General features: G+C 34.6%; 1 protein-coding gene across 3 annotated transcripts in view; it reads left to right on the top strand.

The window, feature by feature from the left end:
- Smg5 (Smg5 nonsense mediated mRNA decay factor) overlaps positions 1–22,475 on the top strand; it is a 535,039-nt gene that overhangs the window by 452,210 nt on the left and 60,354 nt on the right. The gene's annotated exons all lie outside the window — the stretch shown is intronic.

Genomic DNA, 22,475 nt, shown 5'->3' with positions numbered 1-22,475 from the left:
CCATCATTTAGGGTGCTATTCATAGATATTTCGCTAGCCCGGGCTACGAGCGTGCTAAACAGGATTCATATCATATCATATCGCTGACACTGGTTTATGATTACGAAAAACGTTAGTTCGCTGACCATCCACCGAAAGCCCGCGCTAAGAATGTCTATGAATACGGCCCCTAAAGTTCAAGCAGAGCGGGTAGAAGAGAAAGTGACGTTACTTCCTCTAGTTCAGTGGTTCGTCGCCGTGTGACTCTAGCCCTGTTTTTCGTGCCCAGTTTCAGGATCGCTATTCAAGTGAATGCAAAAGTTTTTTAAAAATAACTCATTAGATAAGGATGTATTGTAGTGTAATTAGTTACAATATTTTACTTTTTCAAATATGTAATATTACTACATTAACAAACTGTGAGTTATATAACACAACCCTGAATAGTAATTATAATAAATAATTAACCTAAAAATGGAACATTGTGCCGGCTTCAGCCAGAAATACGCAAGAAAAAGTAGGTACAGCATCGCAAAACTTAACATTTTTATGGCATTATAAAGTACGCATTGACATGAAATTATAGTTTTTATACACAAGAAAGAATGTAATATAATAAAGGAGACACTTTATTTTCACCAATAGTTTTTAACTACTATTTAGTCATTAGTTGCAGTTGTATCTGGTTTATACGTAATTCAGGGGAACAAAAAATATTACGTGCAACTTAGACTTATAAATTAAGCTTCGATATTATATTATCTATGCTAATGTAAGTTTTGATCTTTTGAAATACCTAGGTTATTTTGTGTTTTGTAAAATTATAACAATTTGGTGGCACTGTATTAAGTAGTTGTATGCTTACTTATTGGAGAATATTAAATTAACGACTTTTCCATGAGATCTATTACTTTCTCATATGCTCGATTAGAAATCTCTTATGATGTGGAAACGTAATAAACAAATGTAATAAAATTGTAAACCAGATTAAGTTCTAGCCTAGATGCAAAGTAAAATTGATACTGTACTTTTGTTACCGAACTAACTTTTACGTTAATTACGACTAAAGTGCTATTATTAAAAATAAAGTAATTAATAATTAAACATGCATATTTAATGAAGTAGAAGCTAGGTGCTTGGATTCAATTAGGAGTTCACAATTAGCACTTTAATACAGCACATTTTTAACCGGCACATAGATTGAAAAATGTTCAGATGTAGAAAGTCTATGGTAATCATCACATGATAATCATTTTCTAATTCCAGAATGTTGCTCTAGAGGATCCTAGTTAATTTTTTTCTGTCAGAATATATTTAAATCTGCTATCCCACAAGAATTAATATATTTCGCTAGTGCTCTGAATTGTCACTCTAAATAATTCAAGGGTTCTTTCTTAGGCAAACGTGTTCTTTATATTGTCAGTTACGTGTCATATATTTTCTAAAATCATGTAATGCTAGAATCCTTTGTAGAGGGCAGACGAGGGAGTCTTTGAGTTCAGAGTATCTGCAAGGTCGTTCATTCACCTTTGAATTCTTTTGTATTTTCACTTTCCTCGAACCCATCATAGTTTATGACTCTAAAAAATGTATCGATTTTGAAAAACTCATACTAAACAGCTGAAATGCTGGTCTGGAGTTCATTCACTGGAAGGAATTACGGTCAATGTAATTAGACATAATTTTGGGCATTCAGATGTGGAGTAACGGCACGTAAATGCATACAAGCGCATGATTAACTAAGGTGTTCTTCTGATTTTCGCTTGTCACATCCAATTATTTTTTACTCTGATATTTCTGTAGTGCTCGGGAAAAGTGACACAAGTCAGTTTCCACAAATCTTTTTTGATAATTTATTGACAACTTACGGAACATCTGTTCGCTTGGAAAAAAATACATAGGTATTCCTCCCATTACAATAATTCATACAGAAAAAAATCAAATCGACATAAAACAGTGTAAGTTGTCAATAAATTATCAAAAAAGGTTTGTGAAAACTGACTTATGTCACTTTTACCAAGCATTGCAGATTTAACGATGTTGTATCAACTTCTGGGTTATTTAGCGTTAATGGAATTGGTCATAGCCAGATGGTATTTGGCAAGGGTACATTGTTATGAGAAAGGATTGATGTCCTCTTCGTTGGATATTTTCTCTTCTTTTCTTTTTGTAAGATATCTAGGCAAGTTTGGGAAAATATGTGTTATAGCATACGGTTTTGGTCGCCAGTTCTTGCGTGGAAGTCCTATCTCTTTACTGGCAATAATACATTTATCGGCTCTTACAATCAAAAGTCGCCCTCGGTAGTGCAATTGGTATAGCGCTGGCTTTCTATGCTCGAGGTTGCGGGTTCGATCCCGGCCGAGATCGATGGCATTTAAGTGTGTTTAAATGCGACAGGCTCATGTCAGTAGATTTACTGGCATGTAAAAAAACTCCTGTGGGACAAAATTCCGACACACCGGCGAAGCTGATATAACCTCTGCAGTTGCGAGCGTCGTTAAATAAATCAAAATTTTAAAAAATCACAGTAAAAACCGCAGAAAAATGGATATCACAGTATAAGAATGAGCATACAGTTTTCTGTGTTCGTGGAATTTCTCTACACCACTTCTGAAAAATAGTCTAGTCTATGGATGGATAAAAGAAACGTCTCTTCCTTACAGATTATACAGTATAATTGGATTTACATCAAGAACAAAACAATTAGGCTTATTACTACTCGCTCATATAAACGGCACAATAAAAATCACCCGAGCACCACAAGAAATATCTTCTTAATTCCATAGCAGAACGAGTTCTACCTGCTCTGTCCATAGTATTAAGAGAAAAACTGCAATCTTAGAACGATCGTTACGCCAATGTTTCGCTCAGTTGCCGTGGCGACACTAGGGGGTTTAAAAGTCACATTAGATCCTTGCCGAGTTACCACACTTCCTATTCTAAACGCTCTGGTTCAAGCATAGGTTAATCATTTACTGGAAGTCTTCTTCGAGCCGAGATTAAGAGATCTCAGTTCTTACAAGTATATTTTATTTCAGACTCTGACAAATTGTCTATTAGGTAGATCTAATAAAGTATCAATCTCAAAAGTGGTATTGACCAAACAACTCCAGAACGTATTGCATGATAATAACAGTTAAATTCGCAGTTTTAAATACAGCTTTGAAAATGATTCAGGTACAAACAACTTACAACATATAAAAAGCTAAGTAATTACAAAACTGTATTTAGATACAAGCCAATATTTATTTCTAACAAGTGCAGCGAAGCGCACGGGTATGGCTAGTTCATTAATATAATTATTCGAAAGAGAATTAGTCGTTATTTATAAATATGACACAAGTAGACACCAAAATACACATTATTTTACTTATTCTTCTCTTATATTTACTACAACTTTATTTTCTCACTGTATAAGTGTAAGAGTAATAAAAGTTAAGAAAGTAGGCCTACAATTATGAATTAAATATTAAAGAATTTCCAACTCGATGTTTTATTTTATGCTATAAATGTCGAATTCAATATCGCCACTGAAATGAAAGTTTTCACTATCCCTGATACAGAAAAGTGGTCTTTGATTTGTCGTCCATCGGTACGTACAGTTCCCCTTAAAAAGAATGAGACGACTCTTGCTCGTCGGAAGTTAAAGTTCTACAGCGCGGTGCACTCGATATCGACGTAGTCAGGACGACATCTGGTTGTGCATGCGTAGGCCTATTTTCATCCTACTCCAAAGTGCACACCAGTGTTAAATGTTATCAGTTGTCTGTGTATTTTATTTTTATTTTTATTTTAAACATTTCATTCCAAAGACTGTACAATGCAGCATAGGAAAATGTCATGATTTACAAGTAAGCAATAAGTTCATAAGTTACATACAATGAAATAATTACATTATATAATATCATATGGACAATTCTCCTTAAAAGTTATACAATTATATAGAGTTAAAATACTCACCAATATTATATAATGACAAGTCTATTAATTTATTTTTAATTTCTTTCTTGAAAAGCCTCAAGCTTAAATGTCTAATATTGCCGGGTAAAACATTATATAACTTTTTACAAATCTCTACAAAGCTGTTATTAGTAGTAGTGTAGTTACATTGTCCTTTTCTTAAATCATTTTTATGCCTTGTAGAATAGCTATGTACTGAGCTATTTGTAGTAAAATTATTAATATTTGTTTGTACGTACATTAAACAACTTAAAATATACAAAGACGGTATAGTTAAAATTTCAAGTCTCCGAAATAATGGTTTACAATGTGTACGGTTATCAACATTACAAATTATTCTTACTGCCCTCTTTTGTAGTTTCAATAACTTTATTATTTTAGGATCATTACCCCAAACTATTATTCCATACGTCAGATGGCTATGGATATAAGCATAGTATACGGATTTTAGCACTTCAACACTAACATGTGTTTTTAATTTCCTTAACATAAAAATACCTTTGTTGAGTTTCTTAGATAGTATGTCAATATGACAGTCCCATTTAAGTGTTGATTGTATATGCACTCCTAAAAATTTGACAGATTCTTTACAATTGATTCTATTGTTTAAGGAAAACTCTAAGTTCTGTATCTTCTCTTTGTTTAAGCAAAGAGAATTAGCTGAACACCAATCTTCTATTTTTCGGTTGATTGCATCAAGATCATTAATAATTTTCAATCTATCATATCCAGTAATTGTTATAGCAAGATCATCCGCATATAAATATGACTTTATATATTTGCCATCAATTATATAGGGTAAGTCATTTACATAAATAATGAATAAAATCGGTCCTAAAATAGAACCCTGCGGTACACCAATATTAGTAGTTGTGTATTGAGAAAAACTGTTATTAAAATATACCGTCTGTTGCCTATTGTTTAAATAATTCTTAAAAAATTTTAAAGCTAATTCATTAACACCATAAAACTTCAATTTCATTAAAAGTATTTCATGAGAGATACTGTCAAATGCTTTTGACATGTCATAAAATCGACTTAAAACATGCATTTTACCATCAATGTTTTCAATGCATAGTTTAACAAAATTCACAACAGCATCACAAGTTCCCTTACGAGCCCTAAAACCATACTGACATTGGGAAAACAAATTATTATTTTCAAAGAAACCTAACAATTGTTTATTAATAATTACTTCAAACACCTTAGATATGACAGATATAATATATATTGGGCGATAATTATTATAATCAGATCTAGATCCTTTTTATATATTGATATAACTTTAACATATTTGAGACACTCAGGGAAAGTCCTAACATCTATACAAGAGTTAAATAAATAAGTTAGAATTTGTGCAATATTTAATGCAGCTAATTTAATTATTGAGGAATTCAAAACATATATATCATAAGAGTTACTATTGCTTAATTGAAGGATAGTAGTATATACTTCCTCAACAGTAGTCATCCTAAGACTGAACTCAGAGTGAGTCCAGTTATTATTACCAAATGCCTGGCACAAATAATCTTCAACATTATTCTTGGCTTGTGGAATATCATTGACAATCTCAGTTAATTTGTCCGTAAAAGAAGAACTAAAACCACTTGGCGTAAGTTTAGTATCAGTATAATTACATTTATCATTATTGTTTGTTAATTCTTTTATTATAGACCAGATTGATCTACTTTTATTATCAGAGGAAGTGATTCTAGTAGAATTATACCTCAATTTAGCAACATTTATTTCTCTCTTGTATAATCTCTTAAGTTCATAGTATTTATTTCTGAATAATTGATGCCCAGTACGTTTGAATTGATCATAGAAAATTATACACTTTTCTTTGAGCTCCATTAAATCATTGCCATACCATTTCGGTTTAGTTATACTAATATTATCATCATTGGTAGTATATATTGTTTTGATAGGAATTGCCATATCAACAATAGTTAAAAACGTATTTAGAAAGCACTGAAACTTATCATCTATCGTAGTTAAGGAGTACAAAAATAGCCAATTTACTTGACAAGCAAGCCTTCGTTTATGGTTCAAAATATGGATTTTTGGATTTCTGGTGTTTATTGGTGTTTCAAGTGTTCTGAATGCGAATATGCGGTTTATAATCGATTCGGACCAAAATTGGATGTTTACTGAGCATATAATTGATTGCATGTCTTTTCTGACCACGCCCACTTTTGCAGACATTAATGTTTTTCGATATATTTCCTAAACCGTTGAAGATATTTTTATGAACTAACTCTTGTTTTTTGCGAGAAATTTCATATTTTCTGTTGATGCCTCTGTCAACTTTCTCTTTTTTCATGGTCATCTATGGTTTGGTTTCCAAGGAAACGGGAAGCGAGGTAAACGTAAATATTTGTTAGTTTGTATTTTGTGAAGGTAAAAAATGGGAAGAAATAAGAAGTTTGGAAAGAGAAAGTTTACTGGGAACACTTATACAAGAAAGAAGGATGTTACTAGTGATTTAATTAGTAATGGAAAAGTTAGTAATGTTTTTAGTGCAGAAGAGGTTTGACCGAACACCATGTGAAGCAAATGTAACAACTACCAGTGCCGGTAAGTGTGTTACACCTCCTAGTTCATCGAAGAAGAAACTTTCAACTTCCATAGAACTATTTGATGAGATGTGTGAAATGCAACAGTCTAATATTTGTGAAAATAACATGTTGAAATCTGGTTATGTACTAGTGGATTTGGAACTGATGTCAAAAGCATTATCTCAACAAACAAAATGTAAATACTGTGAATGTGACTCTCTGTCAATTCAAAAAGACATAAAGAAACGAAAAGAACTTGCCAGATCATTAGTAATAGTGTGTGCAGTGTGCAGAAAGGAAGGCACTTTTCAAACATCAAAAGTTACCGCTAGTGGATATGAAGTGAATACAAGATTCATATATGGGCTACGCTGTATTGGAAAAGATTATGCTGGTAGATTGTGTGTCATGATGAATGTCTAAGCCCCATTCAAAATTTCATAAGGTGAATGGACATATTCAAGAATCAGCTGATAGTGTCTCAAAGATAGTATGTTAGAAGCATGTAAGGAAGCAGTGCAATGCAATACAGTGATGATAAGATTCCAGTTGCAGTAGATGGGACATGGCATGAGAGACGCCACACGTCAAACCATGAGTTGTGGTATCTACTTCAGTTGATACAGGCAAAGTTTTAGATTCAGAATTGCTATCAAAATATTGTTATACATGCAAAAAGTTAGGGACTCATGAAAGTTGTGTAAAGAATTTTGATGGAAGCAGTGGTGGTATGGAAGCAAAGGGAGCTGTATGTATTTTTCAAAGTTCCAACCAGACTCATGGTGTAAAATAAAAACCGTACTTAGGTGATGGAGACAGTAATGGTTTTGTAAAAGTTGTGGAAAGTAAACCATATAATTAGGGACGATTGTACTGTGGAGAAACTGGAGTGCATTGGACATGTACAAAAGCGCATGGATTCCAGGCTTCGCAAACTCAAGAAAGATTTAGTGGGGAAGAAACTTTCAGATGGCAAAGGTGTTGGGGGATCAAAGAGATTACAGATGGGATGATAGATAAATTACAAAATTACTATGATCAAGCCCTAAGAAATAATTTGCAAAGTCTACAGGATATGAGGAGTGCAGTATGGGCTACATATTTTCACGAACTCTCCACTGACGATCATCCCCAACATGACCTGTGTCCTAAAGGTGACAATTCGTGGTGCAAATATAATAGAAAGGTACCTCATTATAAAGACCATGGTTTACCATAATCTGTTATGCTTGCCATAAAACTAATATGAGACTTGTACCATGCAGAATTACTAAAAAAATGTTTGCATAATAAGTTTCAAAATACAAACGAAGCATTTAACCGTGTTCTGTGATGCAGGATCCCCAAAACAGTCTTTGGTAGTGTCAATTCACTTAGATTAGGACTAAGAGATGCCATCATATCATCCAATGATGGAAATATTGGAAGAGTGGAAGTCTTACAAAAGTTGAGGATTGAACCAGGCTTCAATACCATAACATCTTGAAGGAATTAGACTCTCTTCGCATCAAAAAAGCAGAAATGGTAATGAAGGAAATGGCAAAAAAAGGAAGAAAATTGAAGAGGAATAAGAAGAGAAGCCATGAGGACACAGAAGATCCAGATTATGGTGCTGGAAAGTCCTAGCAGTGCACTTAAGTATGAGAATATTTGCCAAAACTTTAACTCCATTTTTCTCAATTGTACATTTTTTGTAACGTTGGTGCACGTTACATCAACACCATTAAAGATAAATGCATGACATTTGGACTGGACATTAGGAAGACCATAACTAATAATAATATGAAAGGAAATTTTTGTAAATTACTTAGAACCTGAGTTTTCAAATTTTGAATTACAAATTTTAAACACAAAATTAAACATTTAGAAAAAAATTAATAATTAAAAAACTAATAACATTTGATCAAAACTAGTTCGTATTATTAAAGATAAATGTATATTAAATAATCCTTGAAAATTTGGAGTTTGTACCTCAGATACATCCAGAATAAAGTGCACCTGAAATTTTAAAATTTAACATGGGCGGTATAGGGAGGGCTTGCTTACCTTGGTTTATAGACCTATTAATGAATTGGCATCTGCATATTTTTGTTACTTGTTAATAACAGATTTTGTGTTTTTATTGTGTGTACTTTTCTGTGAACTTAAATTATTAACTTTCATTACTATACTATTATGATCAGAAAGCAATGAATTTTCTACAAAAGAATCAATTTTGTTAATATCAATTGATGTAACAATATTGTCGATACAAGTTCCTACATTAGTATATCCAGGTCTTGTAATATCTAGTACAGTGTAATTAAGACCATAACTAACTAATAAGTTGACAAATTCTAATTTTTGTTGACTTTCAACTAAGAGATTAACATTAAAATCAGCACCTATAACTATTGAGGCATTAGATTTATTTCTGTGGAATGACATTTGCAAAATATTATTTAAAATTTTAATAAAATCATAAAAATTTTTCTCATCAGGTATTCGATAAAGTGATATACATATACAATTAATTTTATTAATATATACAGCTGATATTTCAGATATTTTGAAAAGTGACAGATTGACTAGATATTTAAGTTCAATACTATGAATTTCATTTTTAATAAATATAGCTGAACCACCAGGTTTACCAGACACCCTACAATATGCACTAGCAAGATAGAATCCAGGGATTTTAAAATTAGTTAGTTCATCAAGACTCAGCCAATGTTCACATAATAGTAAAATATCTGTATTAAATTTGATATTCATTAAAATAAGTTCCTCAGTTTTTCCTAGGATACCTTGCATGTTCCACTGCACTATAACATACGTATTTACATAATCAATATTATCTAGTTTATTTGCTGAAGTCAACTTACACGTATCCTGATTTTGTAATTCTGGGGATTCATGAATCTGTACATTACTAAGTACACCATCTAAGTTGAGTCCTTTTCTAAGTTCTGCCTTCTTAAAAATACCTAGTAACCAGAACACCTGCCGGCCACACGTCAGGATTCAGCGCCTTATCCAAGTTTTCCATATTAATAGTCACTTTGAATGATGAGTAATATTCAGGATATTTACTTTCCAGTGAATCACATATTAGCTCAGGAAAAATGTCTTTTACAAAATCAGTAAGCATGTTGCTCGTCGTGGTAGGATCTAACCTAGTCACAAAAAGGAATGCTTTTTTGGGTACTGTTTTTAGTTTGCTGTCTTTATTAATTTTTTCCATTTACGACTATTCGCTTCTGATGTTCAGCTTGTTTAACACCTCGTTTAACCACAGTTGTCCATTTTTCTTGTTTACCACTCGGTTCGCTGCCCCTTATGTCGTGTTTACCAGGTTCCATGTCGATATCATGCATTAATATGGGGTCCGAACTAACAGGACTACTAACTGTCGTTTTGGGATTTTTCGAATTCATAGAACAATTGCTCCTTTTGTTGTCCACACGCAAATTCGAGGTTATAATATCACTATCACTGATATCGCATATTACTTGACTACACTGTTTAGTCTCATTTATTAATGGCCTTGAACAAGTAAACTGTATCACAGACGCTGTCAAAGCTAACTGATCTGTTAGAATTTTAACTTTTTCACGCAATTCTTTAATTACGCAGTCCTTTTGTTCAATAAGATACTTAATTATGTGAACATCAATTTTGTTTTGATCATCCGCCATTTCCTTTAGGGCATCGTAGAACTCACCTTCAGTATTAAAATCTACTGTCACTTCACTATCAATTGCACAGCACTTAATATTGTTATCGTCAATAATAGACTTTCCCTTCACCTTGCTTCCCTTTCCACGACCCGACATGACATATGGTGTAGGTCTCTTTTTACGTTCTTGATCGTTTACCTTTAATGAAAGATTGAAGTATATCGTGTAACACGAAAGTCATTCGCCAAAGTGCAAAAACAATATTAATTTTGAAATGACAAATGTAGACATATGGCAAAGACAGCCAGGAACATTATAAGGACCATCAGGATCAGGACCATGGTTACATACAAGAAACACGACAAACACTACGACAAGGATTATGCCACGACATAGACCACCATAAGGATTAAAAGGACCAGGACCACGAAAAGGACTATTAGAAAGACAAGGACCGTGATAATATACTACGACAAGAAACACGACAAACACCACGAAAAGGATTACGATAAATACCACGACATGGACCACGATAAGGACTTCAAAATTTACCAAGATAAGGACTATGACAAAGACAACAAGTACTTAATAAGAACCATTACAAAAGCAGCAAGGAGGACGACAAGGACTGTTACAATGCCAACAATGACTATAATAAAGACAACATAGATCACGATAAGGGACATGTCAAAGACAACAAAGACCACTACAAAATAATAAGGATCACGAAAAAGACCATGACAAGGAAAACGAAAACCAATATAAGAAACGCGATATGGATGAAGACAAGGCCACGACAATAATTACGAATTATAAGGACAATTTTCATGATAAGAATCACGACATGAACCTCCATAAGGACCAAAACCATGATAAGGATCATAACAAAGACAACAAATACCACGATAAGAAACATGACAAAGACAACAGTGAGAACGATAAGGACCGTGGCAAAGACAACAAGGATCATTACAAGAATTACGGCAACGATCATGATAAGGACCATGACATGGACCACGGAATAATCACCATAAGAACTGCGTCAAAGACAAAGACGATGTTAAAACCCGTGACAACAACAAAGCAAAGACAAGGACCACGATAAGAATAACGACATGGGTCACGACAAACACTATGATAAGTATCACGATCAAGACCACGACAAATACTGCGATAAGGTTCATAAAGACCAAGATAGCGATAAGGACTGTGCGAAAGAGAATACGGACCACTATAAGAATCACGATAAGGATAAGGACGAGGACTGCGATAAGGATCACGACATGATACACGACACACTCCACAAGGTTCAGGATGATAAGAACCATAACATGAACCACTTTAAGGACCGCGACACTGATTACGATAAGGATCACAAGGACTAGGATAAGGACCAAGACCATGACAAAGACAAGGAGTAATATAAGGGCTATTACAATGACAACAAAGATCACGACGAAGGCAATAATTATCACGATAAAAAAAACATGACAAAAAGGATGAGGATCACGATAGGGACTATCCCAGAGACAACAGGGACCAATGTAAGAAGCGTTACATCGACGAAGACAAGAACTACGATAATAATCACGACATAGACCACGATAAAAACCATGACAAAAACAGAAAGAGCGATAAGGTCCATTACAATGACAACTAGGACCACGACAAAGACAATGTTTATGATAAAAAAGATATGACAAAGGCAACAATTATCACGGTAAGGACCATGCTATAAACAACTAGGACCAATATAAGGACGCGAAATGGACAAAGAGACGCTATAAGAATCACGACATGGACCACGATAAGGACCAAGGTCACGATAGGGCCATGGCAAAAACAAGATCGAAAAAGGCCATTACAATGGAAACAAGTACTGTAAAAAGGACCTCCAAAAAAAGTAGAGCAACAGAGACAACAATGACAACGATGAGGATCATGGCAAAGACATCAAGGACCTCGATAAGGACAAGGACCACGATAAATATCATGGCATGGACCAGGACAATGATCGCAATAAGACACCATGTCTTAGACAACAATAATGACCACGACAAGTATTACGAGAAAGAAACAACGACCATTATAGGACCACGAAACGGACGAACAAAAAAAAACAAGAACACCAACGACCACAGTAAGGATCAGGACATGCATCGCGATCCGGATAACAATCAGGACTACGACATGGACACAAGAACCATGACAAACATTACGACAAGCACCAAGGCCACGATTAGAACCATGACAAAGACAACAAGGACCATGATTAGGACTAAAACAAAGGCAACAAGATGACGATAAGAATCACGAGAAAAACGACAAGGACCACGATAATGATGACGACATGGACAAAGGAAAGCAGTACGACAAGAATTACAATAACGACTACAATAAGGACCAATACCACGATAAGTACCATGACAAATACAACAAAAGTTGTTACACGGACCACAACAAGAACAAGGATCAGAAGAAGGATCACGAAGAAGACAGCCACTTAAGGCCATGATTATACAACATAGCTCGGGTCACAAAATATCATTGCTTCTCAGTGCCGAATGGCAAATGCGTGCTGTGGGATCTAAATTCTGGACTGCTGCTAATGTCACTGTCTTGTCTCGGTAGCTCATACGATTACAGTAGCGTGTCGGTTCCACTGTATAACCGAAACGTCTCCTGTTTTTTTTAACGCTTTATAGTATATAGAACATAAATATTATTGACAACGTAAGCATTCAAGATTTTACAAAAGATACTGCAATTCGTTATTTAACAGATGCATTTAATAATTATTATTACTATATCTAATTAGTCAATAACTGCAACAGTGCTTTTTCATTCAATCATAACATGAATAAAATTGAATGCACATTAAATTAAACACTATTGCAAACACGTAGATACAATAGTTCAAATCAACTGAAGGAGTGAGAATGAAATAGTCCAAAGCCACACTTTTAACAAAAAACTGTTTTGTGCGAGTACATTTCTTACACATATGGGAAAGCTACTAATAAAATATTGTAATAATTACTCAACAAATGGCATAGGCCTAAGGACTCTAAACCTTTGTAAAAGTTTGTCTGTGTGGCTTAGGAATATTTTTTTAATATCATTCTAATTGTTAGTTTTTAATGTGTGTGTGTGTGTGTGTGTGTGTGTGTATATATATAAAATGGTGTAAATGCATTCATTAGATTAACGTTTATAATATTATAATTTGTAATTTTGTATTGTTTACGATCATTAACACTTAATCTCAGGATTTTGTAAAACTCTATTTCAACGTTATTTAGCTATTTCAACGTTGTTTAGACAAAAAAAAAAATCGGTGTGTAGACTAAGAATGGAACTCGCACTCTTCTACACAACACGGAGAAGTCTTAGCGTCTGAGCTGTTGAAACGACACGAAAGCTTTCCTTTCTGTGCGGAGTGTCGATCTAGTCATGAAGGTCCAATGTCGATTTAACTACACGATTTATGTATATATTTATTATTTACGTCATGTTACCATATTTTTTGCAGTTTTTGAAGTGAATTTCGGAACGATGCTAGAAAGAAACCAAATAGCCTGAATTTAAGTAACTCAATATTCGTTATCTTGTGTATCAGTGCTCTTGTCCCCGATCATGCGCAGTGTCTTACATCTGAGACTTAGGAATATTCAATCGTCTCATTCTTTTCTAGGGAAACTGTACCTGCCTACTAACTCCGTACATCTGTGAATAACCTACTGCTGGCTGCTCTTCTGCGATTTATTCACACGTTCCTAAATTAAGGCTGTCTGTGCTTCAAATACTCAGATGTTACAACACCAAACTAACCAACGTTACAAACAAATCATTTTTATTCAGTGACTATTGTAGTTTAGACAACTGTCCGAAGACAGGTTTGAACCTCATAAATGATATCAATAAGATATCTCTCATGAGGCAACTAAGCCAAGAGATAAGGAGTAGGATGGGCAATTCCTTTTCCCCTTCCATTGTATATGTCGCCGACTAGTTACATATTACACTAATCAGGCTTCAGATGTTTACAAATAATAAGTACTTCCTCTGACACATCGTCAAGTGAGATGTATTGCCTGATAATAGAGTCAGTAACCACTACAAAAACCAAATATTAATATTGAAGAATAATTTACATCTAAATTAATTTAAACCCAAAGAAAATCATACGATTACAAAATAATTACCAATATATTAAAGTATTATTTTCAGTAACATGTCAGAGAAGTGTTACTTTAACATATACAGTACTTCATATCTGTATTTTTTTTTTTTTTGTATATAATCATCAATATAATCTAAGAAGTCGAAAGAAATACAGGATGTCAAAAAGTGACAGCCGGAGTAGGTCTAATATAATTTGAGTTTTGTAATTGTTGTTATCATTACCGGTACTAGTATTACTATTAACTTTCTAAAATGACGCATAAGGAGCTGGGTTCAATAACAGCATTAATGTGAACAATCGCTTTTGAGAGCAATTAGATAGAAATTTTAAAATGGTTTGAAACAAAATCTTCACATTTGGTAATAATTATTAATAATAATTATGTTAAGGGGACATAAATTAATACAGTCAGACATTTTATCATGTGTACCATTTAAGAACAACTATCTATGCAATAACAGCATTAACAGGCTAAAGTTATTGCACTCAGCTCCTCAATTATTGAAGAAATAACAAATACTTGTACGTTTCCTATTTGTCTGTACCAGACATAGGCTAGTGAGAAAATTAGAATTAGGCCTACACGAAGAACATCGTAGAAAACCATGTAATAACAGCATAATATCAGTTCGTTAACTATTGGCTACGAATTTCGTAGCACATTAACAGTTTACTGTGTGTAAAGAGCCAGGAATAATGGAATGCGACAACAGCATGCGCAAGAACAAGTACTGTAGCACTTACTGTTCTCCAACCAGGAGATTAACCGTGAAAGAAATGTGCTTACTATTGCGTCATCTATTGGAGCGAAGTAGATATATAATATTACCGTTATAACATCAGTTTTAAAAACATGCGCTCTTCTGCATATGTAATTTCCTGTATGGAGAGATTAAAAGACCAGGAAATTAACCATGAACCAATTTTGTAACTAGGGTAGTATGAATATCTATCAGTGTTATCGTTTGTGCTTTGAGAGTTAGCCAATGGAGATGCGTGTACCCACGTGTGTGACCTTATGACATTTTATGACATCAACATTCATTCATAGCATTACCCCGCTGCGTCTCATTCCCCCGAAACTATCTCCTGGTTGGAGTACAGTAGGCATATTGAAGCGGTTGCCACTGATAACTATGATAATTAAGCTTAAGATCTCGTAAGTCGTTAAAGCTATTCTCATCTGATAAGATAATTCGAAAAGAACAGCGACAATGCAATGTGGTATTCGCAAGCAACCTATTAGACACTTTGTGAATCACAGTTTTATTGATAAGTCTCCAACTGAGTTATGGCTGAAATCTTGCAATTTATGACACATTAATGTACAGAGTAATTCAAAAGTTAAAATACTTAGCTGTTCTTATGTGGGCCACTGCGTCATTTAAGCTAATTTGTTCCTCCAAATAATATTTTTACTCGTATCTCTGCAAATACCAATTTGTACTCATACAATGCTATTAGGAACGCAAAACAGAATATTCAAACGCACAGTGAATATTTAAAACATTAAATGACTTGATGTGTTGATTTTGGAATCTGTCAACAATCCGGAAGCTATGAATAACTACTGGCCTTAAAAAAAAAAAAAAGAAACTTTTTGTCTGCTACTGAGGAAATTTCAAGTGTTTTATACTGAAATTGATGTGCTCATTCCAGATCTGCAATCAGATTTATCATAGCACGTCAGGTTTTGAATTATGGGACTGTAACATTCATTCTAAATCTTACTATTCAGTACATGCCTGTACCATAAAGCCAGAGATATGAATTCAGCTTAGTTTATGTATATATTTTTTGTAAATTGTTATATTATTTTTAATACATTTATAAGAAGATATATACTTACAATATGTAGTAGGCATTAAAAACTCTGTTAAAAGTTCTTGAGACCTTTGCTTTTCCGTTTATGTTCGCATATGGTTGATCGCTGTAGGAACCAGGAGAAATCACCCATTATGTTCGGATTGTATTGACCTATCGTTGATATGTCCTGATGGAACCTCCCACCATGTTCGTCACTTACAGCGCCGAGATGTGTTGGGGGGGGGGAAGTCAAGGTGTGACTGAAGAAATTGCATTTTTAAAGGCATCGATTACCTATATTCTGAAATGCTCTAAGCATATTTTATACTAGCTCAGCATGATTTTATCAGCTCGATAATTTCTTAAAAACCTAGTTGACACTAGTACAAATGTGTCCCAAGATTCGAGTCCACGAGCACTCGGTTTTGACCTGAACGTAGTGTCACACATAATTAAAAATTAAAAATGTTATTTTAAAATTGAGACATGATAGATAAACGGACTTCAGATCTGTAATCAGCACACTCAAATTAGGGTGTCCGCACCTGAGGAGTAACGATCAGCGCGTCTGGCTGCGAAACCAGGTGGCCCAGTTTCGAATCCCTGTCGGGGCAAGTTACCTGGTTGAGGTTTTTTCCGGGGTTTTCCCTCAACCCAATAGGAGCAAATGCTGGGTAACTTTCGGTGCTGGACCCCGGACTCATTTCACTGGCATTATCACCTTCATATCATTCAGACGCTAAATAACCTAGATGTTGATACAGCGTCGTAAAATAACCCAATAACTCAAATTAGGGTTGGTACAACTGTTGTTGTTCAGAAGCAAAATCACAATAAAATAAAAAAAATGGATCTAAAATGTACGAGGGGGATCCAGGAAATAACGACCGTTTTGTTGTAATAATTAAAAAATATATATTTATTTGAAAAAACAAAGTCTGTTACATAACTGAAGCTTCCTTTACTGCTCTACATAATCACCACCTACATTTAAACATTTGTCGTATCTGTTCACTAGCTTTAGAATTCCCGTGTTATACTCCTCTGCCGCCAGTTCATTAAGCCAGGTGTTCACTTCACTCTTCACTACTTCCAAAACGCGTACCACCCAGAAAGTCTTTCAGCTTAGTGAAAAGGTGAAAATCGCTAGGAGCAAGGTCTGGACTATAGTGCGGATGATCAAAGATTTCCCAACCGAATTGATCCAGCAATTCTCGAGTTGAAGCAGCAGTGTGCGGGCGGGCGTTGTCGTGAAGAAGCACAACTCCTCTCGAAAGCATTCCTCGCCTCTTGTTTTGGATGGCTCGCCGTAGTTTTCGTAAAGTCTCACAATAACGATTTGCATTGATCGTAGTGCCTTTTGGCATGAAATCCAGCAAAAGAATACCTTTGCGATCCCAAAAGACAGTAGCCATGACTTTTTGTGTTGAGAGAGTCTGTTTGAATTTTCTCGGTTTCTTGGGTGATGAGGGATGATGCCACTGACATGATTGGCGCTTGGTCTCTGGGGTGTTGTGAGACACCCAGGCATCATCACCAGTCACAATTTGATCAAGAAAGGCGTCTCCATCTGTGTGTTATCGCATCAAGAATGTCAATGCTGAGGCCATTCTCTGAGTTTTGTGTTGGTCACTCAGTTGCCGTGGAACCCATCGTGCACAGATTTTGTGGTAGCCAAGATGTTGCGACACAATTTCACCAAGCAAAGAACGAGAAATGTCAGGAAAGGCAATATGCAATTCGTCGAGTGATGTGCGCCTGTCTTGCAATATTCTGTCGTTCACTTTAGTCTTCAGGTCTTCTGTGATGAGTGATGGGCGTCCGGGTCGAGTTTCATCGTGGACATTTGTTCGCCCATTGTTGAACATTTCGCACCATTTTCTCACTTTTCTTTCATTCGTTACAGTATCACCATACACTTCTTTCAATTGCCGGTAAATTTCTGCAGGTTTCAAATGTCGGGCATTCAAAAATCGAATCAAATTTCTCACCTCACAGTCGGCGGGATTATCAATCACGTCGTTCATTTTGAAGTAATACAAAATGCACAATGGCGACTTGTTACAACCAGTACTCACAAAATTATGAGAACACATGTTAAGGAAGCCAGTTGACCTTCAAACAAGGAAGGGGAGTCAGCTGCGCGGCGAGTATGCGCGAACTGTCGTTATTTCCTGGATTCCCCTCGTATTAAAAATGTAAAAATTAAAAATGTTATTTTAAAATTGCGACATGATAGGAAAAATGAACTTCACATCTGTAACCAGAACACTCACACTTATTATGGCACACTTGTTATTTAACAAAGTTTTATTAATAAGGCCGTCAAACTTATCCGATTATATTACAATAACGTAAATGTTTTATTTTAACATGTTGATGAACGTTTTCGGTTCAAAGAATCATCATCAGATCTCCAATTAACCTACAAAATCTTATGAACAAAGTATTATAAACAATCAGTGAAACCATGGGTTTTATGAAATAGATTCGGATGCATAATGAATTATGATGACACATATGGAGTCACAAGTAACTGGATAAAATTTATAATCTTACTATAAAACAGTGAAAACTGTATATACAAGAACAAAATTGTTAAAAAGTGAACGATCACTCCAGTTTTATGAGTATAAGATTACGCTATATAAATAGCATAAACACCATTCAGTGTAACTGTATAACGAGATTAACATGAAGCCTGCATTTACACATGTCAAATCGATGTTCTGATGCAAATTGGCACAGCAGTGAAGAGAGGTGAATATGCAGCTTCATGCGTAGTAAAAATGGTCTTATAATCTGAAAGTACGTAGAAATTCTTATTTACTAGGTGCAAAGGATTAATAATGAAAATTATTTATATTTTGTAACCAAATGATGTTCATTCACGAAACACGAAAGGAGGGGACAAAGAAATAAATAAAGAAATTACTTACGGAGACGGAGCAGAAGAAAATATATCTGTTGTTGTAGAAAGTTCAGCCACAAATGTTAACGAAAGTTACGCTTACAAAATGATTAAGTGACATCAAATTGAAAGGTTGAGGGGAGGGGGGAAGGAAGCGTATTGCAATATCGGAAATCACGTGTGTAAGGAGAATTTAAATTATAAAGCGGACTATGAATGTTCGGGAGTTGCTCATTCAAAAGGGATAAACCATTATTTAATGCTTGTGAAATATAAAATTCTTCAGCGATATGTATACATGGATTGTCATTCATAGGGTGAATGACCTGTAGTGTATCATTTATATTCGTTAATTCATGATCTTGTTATATCAGATGCGTTGCAAACTTTGATTTTCGTCTATTGTATTTGAAATCGGAAACATGTCATTAAACCGGGTTCTGTAATTATATTTCTGTGATTTTTTTAGTAAGTTATTTTACGACGCTTTATCAACAGCTTCGGTTATTTAGAGTCTGAATGAGATGAAGATGATAATGCCGGTGAAATGAGTCCGGGGTCCAGCACCGAAAGTTACCCAGCATCTGTGAGTTTGACCAATGTATTTGCTAGGGCAATTTTTGCATTGGAGCATATATACGCCACTATTTTGAAATCGATCTCTATTATGAAGTTTATTAGGTATGACGTTATTTAATTTAATTATTATTAATGCAGAAGGCAATATTTATATTGTGTTTTTTGAAGAAGTTGTTCAATTGGTTAGAAATTGGTCCAAAGTAGGTAATGCTTGTCCATTTTTTTTTTTCGGGGTTACCGGTTCAAGAAAAGTGTTTGAGTTTTTTGTAATTTTTTCTTGCGTTTTTTTGAGGAGGTTGTCTACTGTATGTTTTTGGAAACCATTATCTTGGGCTAAAGAAATAATATAATTATATTCTTTATTATTGATATACATTGAATTTTATAAATAATGCTGCTGCTACTACTACCTATAACATGAAAAATTGTAGCCAAATACCTCAAATATTATAAATACTTTCTTTGGACCAATACTAGTCTCTTTCATATGATGGCCAGCACGACTCAGAGCCACGTCAGAGGAATCCAGTCCCGTGAATGGAGATAAATCTCGTCCACGCCTGGAATCGAACTACGGACCGCTTGGCTGGAAGTGCACACGCTATCCACTTATTATTATTATTATTATTATTATTATTATTATTATTATTATTATTATTATTATTCAATGGGACTCTTCCTGCAGCTGACAGGTTTATTCAGATATAATGGATAGTATGGCGCGCGATTTGTAGGTGGTAAAGCTAGCACTTGTATGTGACTCAATTACACTGAATTTCCTCAAACTCTTAGCCTTTTCCATTTTAGAATACTCAAGTATTTGTAAATACACAAACGTCATGATAAGGACACTCGAGTATTTATAACGGTTTAGGAGCGTACGTCTAACAGTCTATACATTTAGTTCAATAAAGAAGTTAAACCTAGTTACTTCTCTACCTTTTGACGTCGCCAGTGGTGATAAAATATCCATCTACTCCCACACGAAGGAAGGAAACAGACGAGGTAGTTGAGTGGGCGTGGGAAGGAGGGGGAGGAATAGATGGGTGGAACGCAACGGCACTTGGAAGCGGAGTGTCGACAAGGGAAGGCACGCGATAAAATATTCCTTGTCGCCCAAGTGAGCAAAAGTCTCCCTAAACCAGCTCATTCGTTGTGATGGTACTTTTCCCACATATATCCCACCCAGACAACTACCTCAACCCCGTACCTCGCGTCTCATGTTACTGAAGTACAATACCTATTTTATGCAACAATGCAATACGGTAAATCTTTTGTACTCGTACAACTAGATATTCCGCTGATCGATCTGCACTGCAGACACACTACTTGACAATATTACATATTATAAATACTGTATAGAGCAAAATACACTGTCCACTGTTACTTTCTATGATGACTCTACATACATTGCAGACAGACACACTGCTTGATAATACCACACATAATTCATTCATTTATAGCTTTCTGCCCAAGGGAAGTTTCTTCACTGCAAATCCAGCATTCTCCAAATGTTCCTCTTTCCCGCCTTCCTCTTCGTCTTCGCATACGATCCATACATAATATGTTATTGTTGTCTCACATTATAAATATAGAAAAAATACATTTACCACGAGTAACTACGAATAACAAGTTTAAAAATCATATTATATAAACGAAATAAAATAAAGTTTCACGAAATTGGTGTACAGAACTGTCTCATTATGCGTTTTATACGTTTCTCACTAGTTCAGTTTCTTTATCATGTAATAAATGATATAACAGTTTATACCAGCGATGGGGAAAAGTAGCACAGTGTGTTCCCTTCCCCTCAATCATAGTTTAACCCCTCCCAATGTTAGCTAGCAGACTACTCATTCCTATATATGTTTCCGTCCAAATCGCGGCCACTCTGACAAAAGTCTGCGAGTGTCAGTGGTGGAATCATGTCCCATAGTAAAACAAAGAGATACATTTACAAAGACGAATGGGAATGTAAGTACTTTTGTATTCCTTTAAATAACAAAGCATTGTGTTTGTTGTGCAACAAGGAGATATTCTGCTCCATGTCTAGTGTATTCCGGCATTTTACATCCCTCCATGAACAGAATTATAGTGAGAAGTATTTGGCAGATAAATATTTGAATTTGTATTTATATCGTGGTGACATTGTTAAACAGTAATCCTGATATTACAATATCGTGACGGTTTTGTGTAGTCGTTTTACAGATTAAACGCTAATTTATGTCCTTTTTAAATAGGGCCATTTCGCAATAAGAAATTGAAAGAATTAGAACATTCACTAAAACCCAAATTTGTTTAGCAAGAAACATACTTCATGTTAGTTATATTTTTCTCAAAACATATAGCAGAGAAATTTAGGTGTTCTCGGAGGGGAGTAACAACTTCGGTCCAAGTTTTCATAACATAATAGCTAAATTCTTAAACTTTCAATTTGTTAATGCTCCTTATTAAAAAGTCAATTAAAGATCACTGTTAACAGAGAAAATTTAAAGTTCAGTTTTAGTGATATCTGTGTTTTTCTTCTTCTTCTTCTTCTTCTTCTTCTTCTTCTTCTCCTCTTCTTTGCTTTTTATTCCGTTATTTAATAAAATGTCTTAACATTATATGGAATGGTTCCTGAGCACGAGTACGTAACTTACTTTTTCTGGGGGTGCTAGAGTGTTTTATATTAAAAAAAATAATATGCATCTTTGTTTTGGAAATTAAGTATTATTATTATATTATTATTATTATTATTATTATTATTATTATACTGTTGTTTCTTTGTAATATTATTTATATATTTGTTAGTTATTCGTGCTATCAGTTCATCTCTTGCAAGAAAAGTATTT

This window comes from Periplaneta americana, chromosome 4, assembly GCF_040183065.1.
Source record: "Periplaneta americana isolate PAMFEO1 chromosome 4, P.americana_PAMFEO1_priV1, whole genome shotgun sequence".
In the NCBI taxonomy this organism is placed as follows: Eukaryota; Metazoa; Arthropoda; class Insecta; order Blattodea; family Blattidae; genus Periplaneta; species Periplaneta americana.
This window is presented reverse-complemented; position numbering and strand designations above follow the sequence as displayed.